Source organism: Balaenoptera borealis (assembly GCF_965194805.1).
Source record: "Balaenoptera borealis genome assembly, contig: HAP1_SCAFFOLD_121, whole genome shotgun sequence".
Classification (NCBI taxonomy): domain Eukaryota; kingdom Metazoa; phylum Chordata; class Mammalia; order Artiodactyla; family Balaenopteridae; genus Balaenoptera; species Balaenoptera borealis.
The window spans coordinates 989451-1013301 of NW_028123959.1; positions in this window are offsets into that span (position 1 = coordinate 989451).

The following is a 23851-nucleotide window of genomic DNA, read 5'->3' on the forward strand; positions in this document are numbered from 1 at the left end:
CCCTAAGTAACTAAGGTCTTGACACTATCCCTAGGTCATGCCCTGACACAATCCCTAGACCTTAACCTAACCTTGTCTTTAACTAATGTTGAGCTTCTTATGCTAAATAAATCCCTGATGCAGTTCCTAACTAAGGCCCTAAAATTAGTCCCGAGGCCGTGACCCTGGCCCTAACTGAGGCCTGGAGGCTCGTCCTAACTCAGGCCCTGACCCTGTCCCTAACTAAGGCCCTGACACTACACCTAACTCAGTCCCTGACACTGTACCTAACAAAGGCTCTGATGCTAGTCCTAAGTCAGGCTGAGACACTGTCTCTAAGGCCCTGCTGCAGTCAATATCTAAAGTCCTGACATTATCCCGAGCTAATATCCTGACCCATGTCTTACCAAGGTCCTGAAACTGTCCCAAAGGAAGGCCTCACGCTGTCCCTAAGTGAGGCCCTGAGGCGGTCCCTAACAGAGGCCCTGAGAATGTCTTTAACGAAGACCCTAATGCTGATCCTACAGAGGCCTTTATACTGCTCCTAAGTCATGCCCTGACACTGTCGTTAACTCAGGCCCTAAAGATAGGCCTCACTTAGGCCCTGTTGCCGTACCTTAGTTAGGCTCTGACGCTGTCCGTACGTGAAGCCCTGACACTGGTCCTGATGAAAGCCCTGCCGCCGGTCCTAAGTAAGGCCCTGATGCTCTCAATAACTAAGGTCTTCACCCTATCCCTAGCTCACATCCTGACACTACCACTGGCCTGGAACCTGACTCTGTCCCGAGCTAATGTCCTGCCCCTTATCCTCACCGAAGCCGTAATGCTCTCCCTAACTAAGGCCCAGACTAGTCCTAATTAAGGCCCTGACACTGTCCCTAACTAAGGCCCGGAATCTATCTCTAATATAGGCCCTGCTGCCGGCAATAACTAAAATCCGGACACTATCCTGAGCTAATATCCTGACCCATTTCTAACCAAGGTCCTGACACCATCCCTAAGAAGGCCCTGTCGCTGTTCCTAAGTGAAGACCTGAGGCTGTCCGTAACTCAGTCCCTGAAGCTATGCCTAACTGAGGCCTTGACGCTGTGACTAACTCAGGCCCTGATCATGTCTGTAACTACGACACTAATGCTGATGCAACAAAGGCCCTGATGCTGCTCCTACATCATGCCCTGACAGTGTCCCCAGCTATGGGCCTGACGCTAGGCCTCACTCAGGCCCTGTTGCTCTCCCAGAGTCAGGCACTGACGCTGTCCCTACCTGAAGCCCTGACACGGGTCCTAAATAAGGCCCTGATACTGTAACTAAGCTCTTGACACTATCCCTAGGTCATTTCCTGACACGATCCCTAAACTTTACCCTAACCCTGTCCCTAGCAAATGTCCTGCCTCTTATGCTAACTAAAGCCCTTAGGCTGTGACTACCTCAGGCCCTGAATTTAGTCCCAAGGCCGTGATACTGTCCCTAACTAAGGCCCTAACACTATTCCTAACTCAGGCCCTGACACTGTACCTAACAGAGGCCCAGATGCTAGTACTAACTAATGCCTTGACACTGTCCCTAACTAAGGCCCTGCTGCCGTCAATATCTAATGTCCTGACACTATCCTGAGTTAATTTCCGGACCCATCTCTTACCAAGGTCCTGAAACTGTCCCTAAGTAAGCCCTGACGCTGTCCCTAAGGGAGGCCCTAAGGCTGCCCCTAACAGAGGCCCTGAAAATGTCTTTAACAAAGCCCCTCCCTGAGGCTGATCCTACCAAGGTCCTTATGCTGCTCCTAAGTCATGCCCTGATACTATCCCTAGCTAAGGCTCTGACACTAGGCCTCACTCAAGCCCTGTCGCTCTCCCTAAGTCAGGCTCTGACGCTATCCCTACCTGAAGCCCTGACACTGGTCCTAAATTAGGCCCTGATGCCCTAAGTAACTAAGGTCTTGACACTATCCCTAGGTCATGCCCTGACACAATCCCTAGACCTTAACCTAACCTTGTCTTTAACTAATGTTGAGCTTCTTATGCTAAAAAAATCCCTGATGCTGTTCCTAACTAAGGCACTAAAATTAGTCCCGAGGCCGTGACCCTGGCCCTAACTGAGGCCTGGAGGCTCGTCCTAACTCAGGCCCTGACACTGTCCCTAACTAAGGCCCTGACACTACACCTAACTCAGTCCCTGACACTGTACCTAACAAAGGCTCTGATGCGAGTCCTAAGTCAGGCTGAGACACTGTCTCTAAGGCCCTGCTGCAGTCAATATCTAAAGTCCTGACATTATCCTGAGCTAATATCCTGACCCATGTCTTACCAAGGTCCTGAAACTGTCCCTAAGTAAGCCCTGACGCTGTCCCTAAGTGAGGCCCTAAGGCTGTCCCTAACAGAGGCCCTGATAATGTCTTTAACAAAGCCCCTCCCTGAGGCTGATCCTACCAAGGCCCTTATGCTGCTCCTAAGTCATGCCCTGATACTATCCCTAGCTAAGGCTCTGACACTAGGCCTCACTCAAGCCCTGTCGCTCTCCCTAAGTCAGGCTCTGACGCTATCCCTACCTGAAGCCCTGACACTGGTCCTAAATTAGGCCCTGATGCCCTAAGTAACTAAGGTCTTGACACTATCCCTAGGTCATGCCCTGACACAATCCCTACACCTTAACCTAACCTTGTCTTTAACTAATGTTGAGCTTCTTATGCTAAATAAATCCCTGATGCTCTTCTTAACTAAGGCCCTAAAATTAGTCCCGAGGCCGTGACCCTGGCCCTAACTGAGGCCTGGAGGCTCGTCCTAACTCAGGCCCTGACACTGTCCCTAACTAAGGCCCTGACACTACACCTAACTCAGTCCCTGACACTGTACCTAACAAAGGCTCTGATGCTAGTCCTAAGTCAGGCTGAGACACTGTCTCTAAGGCCCTGCTGCAGTCAATATCTAAAGTCCTGACATTATCCTGAGCTAATATCCTGACCCATGTCTTACCAAGGTCCTGAAACTGTCCCAAAGTAAGGCCTGACGCCGTCCCTAAGTGAGGCCCTGAGGCGGTCCCTAACAGAGGCCCTGAGAATGTCTTTAACGAAGACCCTAATGCTGATCCTACAGAGGCCCTTATACTGCTCCTAAGTCATGCCCTGACACTGTCCCTAACTCGGGCCCTAAAGATAGGCCTCACTTAGGCCCTGTTGCCGTACCTTAGTTAGGCTCTGACGCTGTCCGTACGTGAAGCCCTGACACTGGTCCTGATGAAGGCCCTGCCGCCGGTCCTAAGTAAGGCCCTGATGCTCTCAATAACTAAGGTCTTCACCCTATCCCTAGCTCACATCCTGACACTACCACTGGCCTGGAACCTGACTCTGTCCCGAGCTAATGTCCTGCCCCTTATCCTCACCGAAGCCGTAATGCTCTCCCTAACTAAGGCCCAGACTAGTCCTAATTAAGGCCCTGACACTGTCCCTAACTAAGGCCCGGAATCTATCTCTAATATAGGCCCTGCTGCCGGCAATAACTAAAATCCGGACACTATCCTGAGCTAATATCCTGACCCATTTCTAACCAAGGTCCTGACACCATCCCTAAGAAGGCCCTGTCGCTGTTCCTAAGTGAAGGCCTGAGGCTGTCCATAACTCAGTCCCTGAAGCTATGCCTAACTGAGCCCTTGACGCTGTGACTAACTCAGGCCCTGATCATGTCTGTAACTAAGACACTAATGCTGATGCAACAAAGGCCCTGATGCTGCTCCTACATCATACCCTGACAGTGTCCCCAGCTAAGGGCCTGACGCTAGGCCTCACTCAGGCCCTGTTGCTCTCCCAGAGTCAGGCACTGACGCTGTCCCTAACTGAAGCGCTGACACTGGTCCTAAATAAGGCCCTGATACTGTAACTAAGCTCTTGACACTATCCCTAGGTCATTTCCTGACACGATCCCTAAACTTTACCCTAACCCTGTCCCTAGCAAATGTCCTGCCTCTTATGCTAACTAAAGCCCTTATGCTGTGACTACCTCAGGCCCTGAATTTAGTCCCAAGGCCGTGATACTGTCCCTAACTAAGGCCCTAACACTATTCCTAACTCAGGCCCTGACACTGTACCTAACAGAGGCCCAGATGCTAGTACTAACTAAGGCCTTGACACTGTCCCTAACTAAGGCCCTGCTGCCGTCAATATCTAATGTCCTGACACTATCCTGAGTTAATTTCCGGACCCATCTCTTACCAAGGTCCTGAAACTGTCCCTAAGTAAGCCCTGATGCTGTCCCTAAGTGAGGCCCTAAGGCTGCCCCTAACAGAGGCCCTGATAATGTCTTTAACAAAGCCCCTCCCTGAGGCTGATCCTATCAAGGCCCTTATGCTGCTCCTAAGTCATGCCCTGATACTATCCCTAGCTAAGGCTCTGACACTAGGCCTCACTCAAGCCCTGTCGCTCTCCCTAAGTCAGGCTCTGACGCTATCCCTACCTGAAGCCCTGACACTGGTCCTAAATTAGGCCCTGATGCCCTAAGTAACTAAGGTCTTGACACTATCCCTAGGTCATGCCCTGACACAATCCCTAGACCTTAACCTAACCTTGTCTTTAACTAATGTTGAGCTTCTTATGCTAAATAAATCCCTGATGCTGTTCCTAACTAAGGCCCTAAAATTAGTCCCGAGGCCGTGACCCTGGCCCTAACTGAGGCCTGGAGTCTCGTGCTAACTCAGGCCCTGACACTGTCCCTAACTAAGGCCCTGACACTACACCTAACTCAGTCCCTGACACTGTACCTAACAAAGGCTCTGATGCTAGTCCTAAGTCAGGCTGAGACACTGTCTCTAAGGCCCTGCTGCAGTCAATATCTAAAGTCCTGACATTATCCTGAGCTAATATCCTGACCCATGTCTTACCAAGGTCCTGAAACTGTCCCAAAGGAAGCCCTGACGCTGTCCCTAAGTGAGGCCCTGAGGCGGTCCCTAACAGAGGCCCTGAGAATGTCTTTAACGAAGACCCTAATGCTGATCCTACAGAGGCCCTTATACGGCTCCTAAGTCATGCCCTGACACTGTCCCTAACTCAGGCCCTAAAGATAGGCCTCACTTAGGCCCTGTTGCCGTACCTTAGTTAGGCTCTGACGCTGTCCGTACGTGAAGCCCTGACACTGGTCCTGATGAAGGCCCTGACGCTGGTCCTAACTAAGGCCCTGATGCTCTCAATAACTAAGGTCTTCACCCTATCCCTAGCTCACATCCTGACACTACCACTGGCCTGGAACCTGACTCTGTCCCGAGCTAACGTCCTGCCCCTTATCCTCACCGAAGCCGTAATGCTCTCCCTAACTAAGGCCCAGACTAGTCCTAATTAAGGCCCTGACACTGTCCCTAACTAAGGCCCGGAATCTATCTCTAATATAGGCCCTGCTGCCGGCAATAACTAAAATCCGGACACTATCCTGAGCTAATATCCTGACCCATTTCTAACCAAGGTCCTGACACCGTCCCTAAGAAAGCCCTGTCGCTGTTCCTAAGGGAAGACCTGAGGCTGTCCGTAACTCAGTCCCTGAAGCTATGCCTAACTGAGGCCTTGACGCTGTGACTAACTCAGGCCCTGATCATGTCTGTAACTAAGACACTAATGCTGATGCAACAAAGGCCCTGATGCTGCTCCTACATCATGCCCTGACAGTGTCCCCAGCTATGGGCCTGACGCTAGGCCTCACTCAGGCCCTGTTGCTCTCCCAGAGTCAGGCACTGACGCTGTCCCTACCTCAAGCCCTGACACGGGTCCTAAATAAGGCCCTGATACTGTAACTAAGCTCTTGACACTATCCCTAGGTCATTTCCTGACACGATCCCTAAACTTTACCCTAACCCTGTCCCTAGCAAATGTCCTGCCTCTTATGCTAACTAAAGCCCTTATGCTGTGACTACCTCAGGCCCTGAATTTAGTCCCAAGGCCGTGATACTGTCCCTAACTAAGGCCCTAACACTATTCCTAGCTCAGGCCCTGACACTGTACCTAACAGAGGCCCAGATGCTAGTACTAACTAAGGCCTTGACACTGTCCCTAACTAAGGCCCTGCTGCCATCAATATCTAATGTCCTGACACTATCCTGAGGTAATTTCCGGACCCATCTCTTACCAAGCTCCTGAAACTGTCCCTAAGTAAGCCCTGACGCTGTCCCTAAGGGAGGCCCTAAGGCTGTCCCTAACAGAGGCCCTGATAATGTCTTTAACAAAGCCCCTGAGGCTGATCCTACCAAGGCCCTTATGCTGCTCCTAAGTCATGCCCTGATACTATCCCTAGCTAAGGCTCTGACACTAGGCCTCACTCAAGCCCTGTGGCTCTCCCTAAATCATGCTCTGACGCTATCCCTACCTGAAGCCCTGACACTGGTCCTAAATTAGGCCCTGATGCCCTAAGTAACTAAGGTCTTGACACTATCCCTAGGTCATGCCCTGACACAATCCCTAGACCTTAACCTAACCTTGTCTTTAACTAATGTTGAGCTTCTTATGCTAAATAAATCCCTGATGCAGTTCCTAACTAAGGCCCTAAAATTAGTCCCGAGGCCGTGACCCTGGCCCTAACTGAGGCCTGGAGGCTCGTCCTAACTCAGGCCCTGACCCTGTCCCTAACTAAGGCCCTGACACTACACCTAACTCAGTCCCTGACACTGTACCTAACAAAGGCTCTGATGCTAGTCCTAAGTCAGGCTGAGACACTGTCTCTAAGGCCCTGCTGCAGTCAATATCTAAAGTCCTGACATTATCCCGAGCTAATATCCTGACCCATGTCTTACCAAGGTCCTGAAACTGTCCCAAAGGAAGGCCTCACGCTGTCCCTAAGTGAGGCCCTGAGGCGGTCCCTAACAGAGGCCCTGAGAATGTCTTTAACGAAGACCCTAATGCTGATCCTACAGAGGCCTTTATACTGCTCCTAAGTCATGCCCTGACACTGTCGTTAACTCAGGCCCTAAAGATAGGCCTCACTTAGGCCCTGTTGCCGTACCTTAGTTAGGCTCTGACGCTGTCCGTACGTGAAGCCCTGACACTGGTCCTGATGAAAGCCCTGCCGCCGGTCCTAAGTAAGGCCCTGATGCTCTCAATAACTAAGGTCTTCACCCTATCCCTAGCTCACATCCTGACACTACCACTGGCCTGGAACCTGACTCTGTCCCGAGCTAATGTCCTGCCCCTTATCCTCACCGAAGCCGTAATGCTCTCCCTAACTAAGGCCCAGACTAGTCCTAATTAAGGCCCTGACACTGTCCCTAACTAAGGCCCGGAATCTATCTCTAATATAGGCCCTGCTGCCGGCAATAACTAAAATCCGGACACTATCCTGAGCTAATATCCTGACCCATTTCTAACCAAGGTCCTGACACCATCCCTAAGAAGGCCCTGTCGCTGTTCCTAAGTGAAGACCTGAGGCTGTCCGTAACTCAGTCCCTGAAGCTATGCCTAACTGAGGCCTTGACGCTGTGACTAACTCAGGCCCTGATCATGTCTGTAACTACGACACTAATGCTGATGCAACAAAGGCCCTGATGCTGCTCCTACATCATGCCCTGACAGTGTCCCCAGCTATGGGCCTGACGCTAGGCCTCACTCAGGCCCTGTTGCTCTCCCAGAGTCAGGCACTGACGCTGTCCCTACCTGAAGCCCTGACACGGGTCCTAAATAAGGCCCTGATACTGTAACTAAGCTCTTGACACTATCCCTAGGTCATTTCCTGACACGATCCCTAAACTTTACCCTAACCCTGTCCCTAGCAAATGTCCTGCCTCTTATGCTAACTAAAGCCCTTAGGCTGTGACTACCTCAGGCCCTGAATTTAGTCCCAAGGCCGTGATACTGTCCCTAACTAAGGCCCTAACACTATTCCTAACTCAGGCCCTGACACTGTACCTAACAGAGGCCCAGATGCTAGTACTAACTAATGCCTTGACACTGTCCCTAACTAAGGCCCTGCTGCCGTCAATATCTAATGTCCTGACACTATCCTGAGTTAATTTCCGGACCCATCTCTTACCAAGGTCCTGAAACTGTCCCTAAGTAAGCCCTGACGCTGTCCCTAAGGGAGGCCCTAAGGCTGCCCCTAACAGAGGCCCTGAAAATGTCTTTAACAAAGCCCCTCCCTGAGGCTGATCCTACCAAGGTCCTTATGCTGCTCCTAAGTCATGCCCTGATACTATCCCTAGCTAAGGCTCTGACACTAGGCCTCACTCAAGCCCTGTCGCTCTCCCTAAGTCAGGCTCTGACGCTATCCCTACCTGAAGCCCTGACACTGGTCCTAAATTAGGCCCTGATGCCCTAAGTAACTAAGGTCTTGACACTATCCCTAGGTCATGCCCTGACACAATCCCTAGACCTTAACCTAACCTTGTCTTTAACTAATGTTGAGCTTCTTATGCTAAAAAAATCCCTGATGCTGTTCCTAACTAAGGCACTAAAATTAGTCCCGAGGCCGTGACCCTGGCCCTAACTGAGGCCTGGAGGCTCGTCCTAACTCAGGCCCTGACACTGTCCCTAACTAAGGCCCTGACACTACACCTAACTCAGTCCCTGACACTGTACCTAACAAAGGCTCTGATGCGAGTCCTAAGTCAGGCTGAGACACTGTCTCTAAGGCCCTGCTGCAGTCAATATCTAAAGTCCTGACATTATCCTGAGCTAATATCCTGACCCATGTCTTACCAAGGTCCTGAAACTGTCCCTAAGTAAGCCCTGACGCTGTCCCTAAGTGAGGCCCTAAGGCTGTCCCTAACAGAGGCCCTGATAATGTCTTTAACAAAGCCCCTCCCTGAGGCTGATCCTACCAAGGCCCTTATGCTGCTCCTAAGTCATGCCCTGATACTATCCCTAGCTAAGGCTCTGACACTAGGCCTCACTCAAGCCCTGTCGCTCTCCCTAAGTCAGGCTCTGACGCTATCCCTACCTGAAGCCCTGACACTGGTCCTAAATTAGGCCCTGATGCCCTAAGTAACTAAGGTCTTGACACTATCCCTAGGTCATGCCCTGACACAATCCCTACACCTTAACCTAACCTTGTCTTTAACTAATGTTGAGCTTCTTATGCTAAATAAATCCCTGATGCTCTTCTTAACTAAGGCCCTAAAATTAGTCCCGAGGCCGTGACCCTGGCCCTAACTGAGGCCTGGAGGCTCGTCCTAACTCAGGCCCTGACACTGTCCCTAACTAAGGCCCTGACACTACACCTAACTCAGTCCCTGACACTGTACCTAACAAAGGCTCTGATGCTAGTCCTAAGTCAGGCTGAGACACTGTCTCTAAGGCCCTGCTGCAGTCAATATCTAAAGTCCTGACATTATCCTGAGCTAATATCCTGACCCATGTCTTACCAAGGTCCTGAAACTGTCCCAAAGTAAGGCCTGACGCCGTCCCTAAGTGAGGCCCTGAGGCGGTCCCTAACAGAGGCCCTGAGAATGTCTTTAACGAAGACCCTAATGCTGATCCTACAGAGGCCCTTATACTGCTCCTAAGTCATGCCCTGACACTGTCCCTAACTCGGGCCCTAAAGATAGGCCTCACTTAGGCCCTGTTGCCGTACCTTAGTTAGGCTCTGACGCTGTCCGTACGTGAAGCCCTGACACTGGTCCTGATGAAGGCCCTGCCGCCGGTCCTAAGTAAGGCCCTGATGCTCTCAATAACTAAGGTCTTCACCCTATCCCTAGCTCACATCCTGACACTACCACTGGCCTGGAACCTGACTCTGTCCCGAGCTAATGTCCTGCCCCTTATCCTCACCGAAGCCGTAATGCTCTCCCTAACTAAGGCCCAGACTAGTCCTAATTAAGGCCCTGACACTGTCCCTAACTAAGGCCCGGAATCTATCTCTAATATAGGCCCTGCTGCCGGCAATAACTAAAATCCGGACACTATCCTGAGCTAATATCCTGACCCATTTCTAACCAAGGTCCTGACACCATCCCTAAGAAGGCCCTGTCGCTGTTCCTAAGTGAAGGCCTGAGGCTGTCCATAACTCAGTCCCTGAAGCTATGCCTAACTGAGCCCTTGACGCTGTGACTAACTCAGGCCCTGATCATGTCTGTAACTAAGACACTAATGCTGATGCAACAAAGGCCCTGATGCTGCTCCTACATCATACCCTGACAGTGTCCCCAGCTAAGGGCCTGACGCTAGGCCTCACTCAGGCCCTGTTGCTCTCCCAGAGTCAGGCACTGACGCTGTCCCTAACTGAAGCGCTGACACTGGTCCTAAATAAGGCCCTGATACTGTAACTAAGCTCTTGACACTATCCCTAGGTCATTTCCTGACACGATCCCTAAACTTTACCCTAACCCTGTCCCTAGCAAATGTCCTGCCTCTTATGCTAACTAAAGCCCTTATGCTGTGACTACCTCAGGCCCTGAATTTAGTCCCAAGGCCGTGATACTGTCCCTAACTAAGGCCCTAACACTATTCCTAACTCAGGCCCTGACACTGTACCTAACAGAGGCCCAGATGCTAGTACTAACTAAGGCCTTGACACTGTCCCTAACTAAGGCCCTGCTGCCGTCAATATCTAATGTCCTGACACTATCCTGAGTTAATTTCCGGACCCATCTCTTACCAAGGTCCTGAAACTGTCCCTAAGTAAGCCCTGATGCTGTCCCTAAGTGAGGCCCTAAGGCTGCCCCTAACAGAGGCCCTGATAATGTCTTTAACAAAGCCCCTCCCTGAGGCTGATCCTATCAAGGCCCTTATGCTGCTCCTAAGTCATGCCCTGATACTATCCCTAGCTAAGGCTCTGACACTAGGCCTCACTCAAGCCCTGTCGCTCTCCCTAAGTCAGGCTCTGACGCTATCCCTACCTGAAGCCCTGACACTGGTCCTAAATTAGGCCCTGATGCCCTAAGTAACTAAGGTCTTGACACTATCCCTAGGTCATGCCCTGACACAATCCCTAGACCTTAACCTAACCTTGTCTTTAACTAATGTTGAGCTTCTTATGCTAAATAAATCCCTGATGCTGTTCCTAACTAAGGCCCTAAAATTAGTCCCGAGGCCGTGACCCTGGCCCTAACTGAGGCCTGGAGTCTCGTGCTAACTCAGGCCCTGACACTGTCCCTAACTAAGGCCCTGACACTACACCTAACTCAGTCCCTGACACTGTACCTAACAAAGGCTCTGATGCTAGTCCTAAGTCAGGCTGAGACACTGTCTCTAAGGCCCTGCTGCAGTCAATATCTAAAGTCCTGACATTATCCTGAGCTAATATCCTGACCCATGTCTTACCAAGGTCCTGAAACTGTCCCAAAGGAAGCCCTGACGCTGTCCCTAAGTGAGGCCCTGAGGCGGTCCCTAACAGAGGCCCTGAGAATGTCTTTAACGAAGACCCTAATGCTGATCCTACAGAGGCCCTTATACGGCTCCTAAGTCATGCCCTGACACTGTCCCTAACTCAGGCCCTAAAGATAGGCCTCACTTAGGCCCTGTTGCCGTACCTTAGGTAGGCTCTGACGCTGTCCATACGTGAAGCCCTGACACTGGTCCTGATGAAGGCCCTGACGCTGGTCCTAACTAAGGCCCTGATGCTCTCAATAACTAAGGTCTTCACCCTATCCCTAGCTCACATCCTGACACTACCACTGGCCTGGAACCTGACTCTGTCCCGAGCTAACGTCCTGCCCCTTATCCTCACTGAAGCCGTAATGCTCTCCCTAACTAAGGCCCAGACGAGTCCTAATTAAGGCCCTGACACTGTCCCTAACTAAGGCCCGGAATCTATCTCTAATATAGGCCCTGCTGCCGGCAATAACTAAAATCCGGACACTATCCTGAGCTAATATCCTGACCCATTTCTAACCAAGGTCCTGACACCGTCCCTAAGAAAGCCCTGTCGCTGTTCCTAAGTGAAGACCTGAGGCTGTCCGTAACTCAGTCCCTGAAGCTATGCCTAACTGAGGCCTTGACGCTGTGACTAACTCAGGCCCTGATCATGTCTGTAACTACGACACTAATGCTGATGCAACAAAGGCCCTGATGCTGCTCCTACATCATGCCCTGACAGTGTCCCCAGCTATGGGCCTAACGCTAAGCCTCACTCAGGCCCTGTTGCTCTCCCAGAGTCAGGCACTGACGCTGTCCCTACCTGAAGCCCTGACACTGGTCCTAAATAAGGCCCTGATACTGTAACTAAGCTCTTGACACTATCCCTAGGTCATTTCCTGACACGATCCCTAAACTTTACCCTAACCCTGTCCCTAGCAAATGTCCTGCCTCTTATGCTAACTAAAGCCCTTATGCTGTGACTACCTCAGGCCCTGAATTTAGTCCCAAGGCCGTGATACTGTCCCTAACTAAGGCCCTAACACTATTCCTAACTCAGGCCCTGACACTGTACCTAACAGAGGCCCAGATGCTAGTACTAACTAAGGCCTTGACACTGTCCCTAACTAAGGCCCTGCTGCCGTCAATATCTAATGTCCTGACACTATCCTGAGTTAATTTCCGGACCCATCTCTTACCAAGGTCCTGAAACTGTCCCTAAGTAAGCCCTGATGCTGTCCCTAAGTGAGGCCCTAAGGCTGCCCCTAACAGAGGCCCTGATAATGTCTTTAACAAAGCCCCTCCCTGAGGCTGATCCTATCAAGGCCCTTATGCTGCTCCTAAGTCATGCCCTGATACTATCCCTAGCTAAGGCTCTGACACTAGGCCTCACTCAAGCCCTGTCGCTCTCCCTAAGTCAGGCTCTGACGCTATCCCTACCTGAAGCCCTGACACTGGTCCTAAATTAGGCCCTGATGCCCTAAGTAACTAAGGTCTTGACACTATCCCTAGGTCATGCCCTGACACAATCCCTACACCTTAACCTAACCTTGTCTTTAACTAATGTTGAGCTTCTTATGCTAAATAAATCCCTGATGCTCTTCTTAACTAAGGCCCTAAAATTAGTCCCGAGGCCGTGACCCTGGCCCTAACTGAGGCCTGGAGGCTCGTCCTAACTCAGGCCCTGACACTGTCCCTAACTAAGGCCCTGACACTACACCTAACTCAGTCCCTGACACTGTACCTAACAAAGGCTCTGATGCTAGTCCTAAGTCAGGCTGAGACACTGTCTCTAAGGCCCTGCTGCAGTCAATATCTAAAGTCCTGACATTATCCTGAGCTAATATCCTGACCCATGTCTTACCAAGGTCCTGAAACTGTCCCAAAGTAAGGCCTGACGCCGTCCCTAAGTGAGGCCCTGAGGCGGTCCCTAACAGAGGCCCTGAGAATGTCTTTAACGAAGACCCTAATGCTGATCCTACAGAGGCCCTTATACTGCTCCTAAGTCATGCCCTGACACTGTCCCTAACTCGGGCCCTAAAGATAGGCCTCACTTAGGCCCTGTTGCCGTACCTTAGTTAGGCTCTGACGCTGTCCGTACGTGAAGCCCTGACACTGGTCCTGATGAAGGCCCTGCCGCCGGTCCTAAGTAAGGCCCTGATGCTCTCAATAAGGTCTTCACCCTATCCCTAGCTCACATCCTGACACTACCACTGGCCTGGAACCTGACTCTGTCCCGAGCTAATGTCCTGCCCCTTATCCTCACCGAAGCCGTAATGCTCTCCCTAACTAAGGCCCAGACTAGTCCTAATTAAGGCCCTGACACTGTCCCTAACTAAGGCCCGGAATCTATCTCTAATATAGGCCCTGCTGCCGGCAATAACTAAAATCCGGACACTATCCTGAGCTAATATCCTGACCCATTTCTAACCAAGGTCCTGACACCATCCCTAAGAAGGCCCTGTCGCTGTTCCTAAGTGAAGGCCTGAGGCTGTCCATAACTCAGTCCCTGAAGCTATGCCTAACTGAGCCCTTGACGCTGTGACTAACTCAGGCCCTGATCATGTCTGTAACTAAGACACTAATGCTGATGCAACAAAGGCCCTGATGCTGCTCCTACATCATACCCTGACAGTGTCCCCAGCTAAGGGCCTGACGCTAGGCCTCACTCAGGCCCTGTTGCTCTCCCAGAGTCAGGCACTGACGCTGTCCCTAACTGAAGCGCTGACACTGGTCCTAAATAAGGCCCTGATACTGTAACTAAGCTCTTGACACTATCCCTAGGTCATTTCCTGACACGATCCCTAAACTTTACCCTAACCCTGTCCCTAGCAAATGTCCTGCCTCTTATGCTAACTAAAGCCCTTATGCTGTGACTACCTCAGGCCCTGAATTTAGTCCCAAGGCCGTGATACTGTCCCTAACTAAGGCCCTAACACTATTCCTAACTCAGGCCCTGACACTGTACCTAACAGAGGCCCAGATGCTAGTACTAACTAAGGCCTTGACACTGTCCCTAACTAAGGCCCTGCTGCCGTCAATATCTAATGTCCTGACACTATCCTGAGTTAATTTCCGGACCCATCTCTTACCAAGGTCCTGAAACTGTCCCTAAGTAAGCCCTGATGCTGTCCCTAAGTGAGGCCCTAAGGCTGCCCCTAACAGAGGCCCTGATAATGTCTTTAACAAAGCCCCTCCCTGAGGCTGATCCTATCAAGGCCCTTATGCTGCTCCTAAGTCATGCCCTGATACTATCCCTAGCTAAGGCTCTGACACTAGGCCTCACTCAAGCCCTGTCGCTCTCCCTAAGTCAGGCTCTGACGCTATCCCTACCTGAAGCCCTGACACTGGTCCTAAATTAGGCCCTGATGCCCTAAGTAACTAAGGTCTTGACACTATCCCTAGGTCATGCCCTGACACAATCCCTAGACCTTAACCTAACCTTGTCTTTAACTAATGTTGAGCTTCTTATGCTAAATAAATCCCTGATGCTGTTCCTAACTAAGGCCCTAAAATTAGTCCCGAGGCCGTGACCCTGGCCCTAACTGAGGCCTGGAGTCTCGTGCTAACTCAGGCCCTGACACTGTCCCTAACTAAGGCCCTGACACTACACCTAACTCAGTCCCTGACACTGTACCTAACAAAGGCTCTGATGCTAGTCCTAAGTCAGGCTGAGACACTGTCTCTAAGGCCCTGCTGCAGTCAATATCTAAAGTCCTGACATTATCCTGAGCTAATATCCTGACCCATGTCTTACCAAGGTCCTGAAACTGTCCCAAAGGAAGCCCTGACGCTGTCCCTAAGTGAGGCCCTGAGGCGGTCCCTAACAGAGGCCCTGAGAATGTCTTTAACGAAGACCCTAATGCTGATCCTACAGAGGCCCTTATACGGCTCCTAAGTCATGCCCTGACACTGTCCCTAACTCAGGCCCTAAAGATAGGCCTCACTTAGGCCCTGTTGCCGTACCTTAGGTAGGCTCTGACGCTGTCCGTACGTGAAGCCCTGACACTGGTCCTGATGAAGGCCCTGACGCTGGTCCTAACTAAGGCCCTGATGCTCTCAATAACTAAGGTCTTCACCCTATCCCTAGCTCACATCCTGACACTACCACTGGCCTGGAACCTGACTCTGTCCCGAGCTAACGTCCTGCCCCTTATCCTCACGGAAGCCGTAATGCTCTCCCTAACTAAGGCCCAGACGAGTCCTAATTAAGGCCCTGACACTGTCCCTAACTAAGGCCCGGAATCTATCTCTAATATAGGCCCTGCTGCCGGCAATAACTAAAATCCGGACACTATCCTGAGCTAATATCCTGACCCATTTCTAACCAAGGTCCTGACACCGTCCCTAAGAAAGCCCTGTCGCTGTTCCTAAGTGAAGACCTGAGGCTGTCCGTAACTCAGTCCCTGAAGCTATGCCTAACTGAGGCCTTGACGCTGTGACTAACTCAGGCCCTGATCATGTCTGTAACTACGACACTAATGCTGATGCAACAAAGGCCCTGATGCTGCTCCTACATCATGCCCTGACAGTGTCCCCAGCTATGGGCCTAACGCTAAGCCTCACTCAGGCCCTGTTGCTCTCCCAGAGTCAGGCACTGACGCTGTCCCTACCTGAAGCCCTGACACTGGTCCTAAATAAGGCCCTGATACTGTAACTAAGCTCTTGACACTATCCCTAGGTCATTTCCTGACACGATCCCTAAACTTTACCCTAACCCTGTCCCTTGCAAATGTCCTGCCTCTTATGCTAACTAAAGCCCTTATGCTGTGACTACCTCAGGCCCTGAATTTAGTCCCAAGGCCGTGATACTGTCCCTAACTAAGGCCCTAACACTATTCCTAACTCAGGCCCTGACACTGTACCTAACAGAGGCCCAGATGCTAGTACTAACTAAGGCCTTGACACTGTCCCTAACTAAGGCCCTGCTGCCGTCAATATCTAATGTCCTGACACTATCCTGAGTTAATTTCCGGACCCATCTCTTACCAAGGTCCTGAAACTGTCCCTAAGTAAGCCCTGATGCTGTCCCTAAGTGAGGCCCTAAGGCTGCCCCTAACAGAGGCCCTGATAATGTCTTTAACAAAGCCCCTCCCTGAGGCTGATCCTATCAAGGCCCTTATGCTGCTCCTAAGTCATGCCCTGATACTATCCCTAGCTAAGGCTCTGACACTAGGCCTCACTCAAGCCCTGTCGCTCTCCCTAAGTCAGGCTCTGACGCTATCCCTACCTGAAGCCCTGACACTGGTCCTAAATTAGGCCCTGATGCCCTAAGTAACTAAGGTCTTGACACTATCCCTAGGTCATGCCCTGACACAATCCCTAGACCTTAACCTAACCTTGTCTTTAACTAATGTTGAGCTTCTTATGCTAAATAAATCCCTGATGCTGTTCCTAACTAAGGCCCTAAAATTAGTCCCGAGGCCGTGACCCTGGCCCTAACTGAGGCCTGGAGTCTCGTGCTAACTCAGGCCCTGACACTGTCCCTAACTAAGGCCCTGACACTACACCTAACTCAGTCCCTGACACTGTACCTAACAAAGGCTCTGATGCTAGTCCTAAGTCAGGCTGAGACACTGTCTCTAAGGCCCTGCTGCAGTCAATATCTAAAGTCCTGACATTATCCTGAGCTAATATCCTGACCCATGTCTTACCAAGGTCCTGAAACTGTCCCAAAGGAAGCCCTGACGCTGTCCCTAAGTGAGGCCCTGAGGCGGTCCCTAACAGAGGCCCTGAGAATGTCTTTAACGAAGACCCTAATGCTGATCCTACAGAGGCCCTTATACGGCTCCTAAGTCATGCCCTGACACTGTCCCTAACTCAGGCCCTAAAGATAGGCCTCACTTAGGCCCTGTTGCCGTACCTTAGGTAGGCTCTGACGCTGTCCGTACGTGAAGCCCTGACACTGGTCCTGATGAAGGCCCTGACGCTGGTCCTAACTAAGGCCCTGATGCTCTCAATAACTAAGGTCTTCACCCTATCCCTAGCTCACATCCTGACACTACCACTGGCCTGGAACCTGACTCTGTCCCGAGCTAACGTCCTGCCCCTTATCCTCACTGAAGCCGTAATGCTCTCCCTAACTAAGGCCCAGACGAGTCCTAATTAAGGCCCTGACACTGTCCCTAACTAAGGCCCGGAATCTATCTCTAATATAGGCCCTGCTGCCGGCAATAACTAAAATCCGGACACTATCCTGAGCTAATATCCTGACCCATTTCTAACCAAGGTCCTGACACCGTCCCTAAGAAAGCCCTGTCGCTGTTCCTAAGTGAAGACCTGAGGCTGTCCGTAACTCAGTCCCTGAAGCTATGCCTAACTGAGGCCTTGACGCTGTGACTAACTCAGGCCCTGATCATGTCTGTAACTACGACACTAATGCTGATGCAACAAAGGCCCTGATGCTGCTCCTACATCATGCCCTGACAGTGTCCCCAGCTATGGGCCTAACGCTAAGCCTCACTCAGGCCCTGTTGCTCTCCCAGAGTCAGGCACTGACGCTGTCCCTACCTGAAGCCCTGACACTGGTCCTAAATAAGGCCCTGATACTGTAACTAAGCTCTTGACACTATCCCTAGGTCATTTCCTGACACGATCCCTAAACTTTACCCTAACCCTGTCCCTAGCAAATGTCCTGCCTCTTATGCTAACTAAAGCCCTTAGGCTGTGACTACCTCAGGCCCTGAATTTAGTCCCAAGGCCGTGATACTGTCCCTAACTAAGGCCCTAACACTATTCCTAACTCAGGCCCTGACACTGTACCTAACAGAGGCCCAGATGCTAGTACTAACTAATGCCTTGACACTGTCCCTAACTAAGGCCCTGCTGCCGTCAATATCTAATGTCCTGACACTATCCTGAGTTAATTTCCGGACCCATCTCTTACCAAGGTCCTGAAACTGTCCCTAAGTAAGCCCTGACGCTGTCCCTAAGTGAGGCCCTAAGGCTGCCCCTAACAGAGGCCCTGAAAATGTCTTTAACAAAGCCCCTCCCTGAGGCTGATCCTACCAAGGTCCTTATGCTGCTCCTAAGTCATGCCCTGATACTATCCCTAGCTAAGGCTCTGACACTAGGCCTCACTCAAGCCCTGTCGCTCTCCCTAAGTCAGGCTCTGACGCTATCCCTACCTGAAGCCCTGACACTGGTCCTAAATTAGGCCCTGATGCCCTAAGTAACTAAGGTCTTGACACTATCCCTAGGTCATGCCCTGACACAATCCCTAGACCTTAACCTAACCTTGTCTTTAACTAATGTTGAGCTTCTTATGCTAAAAAAATCCCTGATGCTGTTCCTAACTAAGGCACTAAAATTAGTCCCGAGGCCGTGACCCTGGCCCTAACTGAGGCCTGCAGGCTCGTCCTAACTCAGGCCCTGACACTGTCCCTAACTAAGGCCCTGACACTACACCTAACTCAGTCCCTGACACTGTACCTAACAAAGGCTCTGATGCGAGTCCTAAGTCAGGCTGAGACACTGTCTCTAAGGCCCTGCTGCAGTCAATATCTAAAGTCCTGACATTATCCTGAGCTAATATCCTGACCCATGTCTTACCAAGGTCCTGAAACTGTCCCAAAGGAAGGCCTGACGCTGTCCCTAAGTGAGGCCCTGAGGCGGTCCCTAACAGAGGCCCTGAGAATGTCTTTAACGAAGACCCTAATGCTGATCCTACAGAGGCCCTTATACTGCTCCTAAGTCATGCCCTGACACTGTCCCTAACTCGGGCCCTAAAGATAGGCCTCACTTAGGCCCTGTTGCCGTACCTTAGTTAGGCTCTGACGCTGTCCGTACGTGAAGCCCTGACACTGGTCCTGATGAAGGCCCTGCCGCCGGTCCTAAGTAAGGCCCTGATGCTCTCAATAACTAAGGTCTTCACCCTATCCCTAGCTCACATCCTGACACTACCACTGGCCTGGAACCTGACTCTGTCCCGAGCTAATGTCCTGCCCCTTATCCTCACCGAAGCCGTAATGCTCTCCCTAACTAAGGCCCAGACTAGTCCTAATTAAGGCCCTGACACTGTCCCTAACTAAGGCCCGGAATCTATCTCTAATATAGGCCCTGCTGCCGGCAATAACTAAAATCCGGACACTATCCTGAGCTAATATCCTGACCCATTTCTAACCAAGGTCCTGACACCATCCCTAAGAAGGCCCTGTCGCTGTTCCTAAGTGAAGGCCTGAGGCTGTCCATAACTCAGTCCCTGAAGCTATGCCTAACTGAGCCCTTGACGCTGTGACTAACTCAGGCCCTGATCATGTCTGTAACTAAGACACTAATGCTGATGCAACAAAGGCCCTGATGCTGCTCCTACATCATACCCTGACAGTGTCCCCAGCTAAGGGCCTGACGCTAGGCCTCACTCAGGCCCTGTTGCTCTCCCAGAGTCAGGCACTGACGCTGTCCCTACCTGAAGCCCTGACACTGGTCCTAAATAAGGCCCTGATACTGTAACTAAGCTCTTGACACTATCCCTAGGTCATTTCCTGACACGATCCCTAAACTTTACCCTAACCCTGTCCCTAGCAAATGTCCTGCCTCTTATGCTAACTAAAGCCCTTATGCTGTGACTACCTCAGGCCCTGAATTTAGTCCCAAGGCCGTGATACTGTCCCTAACTAAGGCCCTAACACTATTCCTAACTCAGGCCCTGACACTGTACCTAACAGAGGCCCAGATGCTAGTACTAACTAAGGCCTTGACACTGTCCCTAACTAAGGCCCTGCTGCCGTCAATATCTAATGTCCTGACACTATCCTTAGTTAATTTCCAGACCCATCTCTTACCAAAGTCCTGAAACTGTCCCTAAGAAAGCCCTGATGCTGTCCCTAAGTGAGGCCCTAAGGCTGCCCCTAACAGAGGCCCTGATAATGTCTTTAACAAAGCCCCTCCCTGAGGCTGATCCTATCAAGGCCCTTATGCTGCTCCTAAGTCATGCCCTGATACTATCCCTAGCTAAGGCTCTGACACTAGGCCTCACTCAAGCCCTGTCGCTCTCCCTAAGTCAGGCTCTGACGCTATCCCTACCTGAAGCCCTGACACTGGTCCTAAATTAGGCCCTGATGCCCTAAGTAACTAAGGTCTTGACACTATCCCTAGGTCATGCCCTGACACAATCCCTAGACCTTAACCTAACCTTGTCTTTAACTAAAGTTGAGCTTCTTATGCTAAATAATTCCCTGATGCTCTTCCTAACTAAGGCCCTAAAATTAGTCCCGAGGCCGTGACCCTGGCCCTAACTGAGGCCTGGAGGCTCGTCCTAACTCAGGCCCTGACACTGTCCCTAACTAAGGTCCGGAATCTATCTCTAATATAGGCCCTGCTGCCGGCAATAACTAAAATCCGGACACTATCCTGAGCTAATATCCTGACCCATTTCTAACCAAGGTCCTGACACCGTCCCTAAGAAAGCCCTGTCGCTGTTCCTAAGTGAAGACCTGAGGCTGTCCGTAACTCAGTCCCTGAAGCTATGCCTAACTGAGGCCTTGACGCTGTGACTAACTCAGGCCCTGATCACGTCTGTAACTAAGACACTAATGCTGATGCAACAAACGCCCTGATGCTGCTCCTACATCATGCCCTGACAGTGTCCCCAGCTATGGGCCTGACGCTAGGCCTCACTCAGGCCCTGTTGCTCTCCCAGAGTCAGGCACTGACGCTGTCCCTACCTGAAGCCCTGACACGGGTCCTAAATAAGGCCCTGATACTGTAACTAAGCTCTTGACACTATCCCTAGGTCATTTCCTGACAGGATCCCTAAACTTTACCCTAACCCTGTCACTAGCAAATGTCCTGCCTCTTATGCTAACTAAAGCCCTTATGCTGTGACTACCTCAGGCCCTGAATTTAGTCCCAAGGCTGTGATACTGTCCCTAACTAAGGCCCTAACACTATTCCTAACTCAGGCCCTGACACTGTACCTAACAGAGGCCCAGATGCTAGTACTAACTAAGGCCTTGACACTGTCCGTAACTAAGGCCCTGCTGCCATCAATATCTAATGTCCTGACACTATCCTGAGGTAATTTCCGGACCCATCTCTTACCAAGCTCTTGAAACTGTCCCTAAGTAAGCCCTGACGCTCTCCCTAATGGTGGCCTTAAGGCTGTCCCAAACAGAGGCCCTGAGAATGTCTTTAACAAAGCCCCTGAGGCTGATCCTACCAAGGCCCTTATGCTGCTCCTAAGTCATGCCCTGATACTATCCCTAGCTAAGGCTCTGACACTAGGCCTCACTCAAGCCCTGTCGCTCTCCCTAAGTCAGGCTCTGACGCTATCCCTACCTGAAGCCCTGACACTGGTCCTAAATTAGGCCCTGATGCCCTAAGTAACTAAGGTCTTGACACTATCCCTAGGTCATGCCCTGACACAATCCCTAGACCTTAACCTAACCTTGTCTTTAACTAATGCTGAGCTTCTTATGCTAAATAAATCCCTGATGCTGTTCCTAACTAAGGCCCTAAAATTAGTCCCGAGGCCGTGACCCTGGCCCTAACTGAGGCCTGGAGGCTCGTCCTAACTCAGGCCCTGACACTGTCCCTAACTAAGGCCCTGACACTACACCTAACTCAGTCCCTGACACTGTACCTAACAAAGGCTCTGATGCTAGTCCTAAGTCAGGCTGAGACACTGTCTCTAAGGCCCTGCTGCAGTCAATATCTAAAGTCCTGACATTATCCCGAGCTAATATCCTGACCCATGTCTTACCAAGGTCCTGAAACTGTCCCAAAGGAAGCCCTGACGCTGTCCCTAAGTGAGGCCCTGAGGCGGTCCCTAACAGAGGCCCTGAGAATGTCTTTAACGAAGACCCTAATGCTGATCCTACAGAGGCCCTTATACTGCTCCTAAGTCATGCCCTCACACTGTCCCTAACTCAGGCCCTAAAGATAGGCCTCACTTAGGCCCTGTTGCCGTAACTTAGTTAGGCTCTGACGCTGTCCGTACGTGAAGCCCTGACACTGGTCCTGATGAAGGCCCTGACGCTGGTCCTAACTAAGGCCCTGATGCTCTCAGTAACTAAGGTCTTCACCCTATCCCTAGCTCACATCCTGACACTACCACTGGCCTGGAACCTGACTCTGTCCCGAGCTAACGTCCTGCCCCTTATCCTCACCGAAGCCGTAATGCTCTCCCTAACTAAGGCCCAGACTAGTCCTAATTAAGGCCCTGACACTGTCCCTAACTAAGGCCCGGAATCTATCTCTAATATAGGCCCTGCTGCCGGCAATAACTAAAATCCGGACACTATCCTGAGCTAATATCCTGACCCATTTCTAACCAAGGTCCTGACACCGTCCCTAAGAAAGCCCTGTCGCTGTTCCTAAGTGAAGACCTGAGGCTGTCCGTAACTCAGTCCCTGAAGCTATGCCTAACTGAGGCCTTGACGCTGTGACTAACTCACGCCCTGATCATGTCTGTAACTAAGACACTAATGCTGATGCAACAAAGGCCCTGATACTGCTCCTACATCATGCCCTGACAGTGTCCCCAGCTATGGGCCTGACGCTAGGCCTCACTCAGGCCCTGTTGCTCTCCCAGAGTCAGGCACTGATGCTGTCCCTACCTGAAGCCCTGACACGGGTCCTAAATAAGGCCCTGATACTGTAACTAAGCTCTTGACACTATCCCTAGGTCATTTCCTGACACGATCCCTAAACTTTACCCTAACCCTGTCCCTAGCAAATGTCCTGCCTCTTATGCTAACTAAAGCCCTTATGCTGTGACTACCTCAGGCCCTGAATTTAGTCCCAAGGCTGTGATACTGTCCCTAACTAAGGCCCTAACACTATTCCTAACTCAGGCCCTGACACTGTACCTAACAGAGGCCCAGATGCTAGTACTAACTAAGGCCTTGACACTGTCCCTAACTAAGGCCCTGCTGCCATCAATATCTAATGTCCTGACACTATCCTGAGGTAATTTCCGGACCCATCTCTTACCAAGCTCCTGAAACTGTCCCTAAGTAAGCCCTGACGCTGTCCCTAAGGGAGGCCCTAAGGCTGTCCCTAACAGAGGCCCTGAGAATGTCTTTAACAAAGCCCCTGAGGCTGATCCTACCAAGGCCCTTATGCTGCTCCTAAGTCATGCCCTGATACTATCCCTAGCTAAGGCTCTGACACTAGGCCTCACTCAAGCCCTGTCGCTCTCCCTAAGTCAGGCTTTGACACGATCCCTACCTGAAGCCCTGACACTGGTCCTAAATTAGACCCTGATGCACTAAGTAACTAAGGTCTTGACACTATCCCTAGGTCATGCCCTGACACAATCCCTAGACCTTAACCTAACCTTGTCTTTAACTAATGTTGAGCTTCTTATGCTAAATAAATCCCTGATGCTGTTCCTAACTAAGTCCCTAAAATTAGTCCCGAGGCCGTGACCCTGGCCCTAACTGAGGCCTGGAAGCTCCTCCTAACTCAGGTCCTGACACTGTCCCTAACTAAGGCCCTGACACTACACCTAACTCAGTCCCTGACACTGTACCTAACAAAGGCTCTGATGCTAGTCCTAAGTCAGGCTGAGACACTGTCTCTAAGGCCCTGCTGCAGTCAATATCTAAAGTCCTGACATTATCCCGAGCTAATATCCTGACCCATGTCTTACCAAGGTCCTGAAACTGTCCCAAAGGA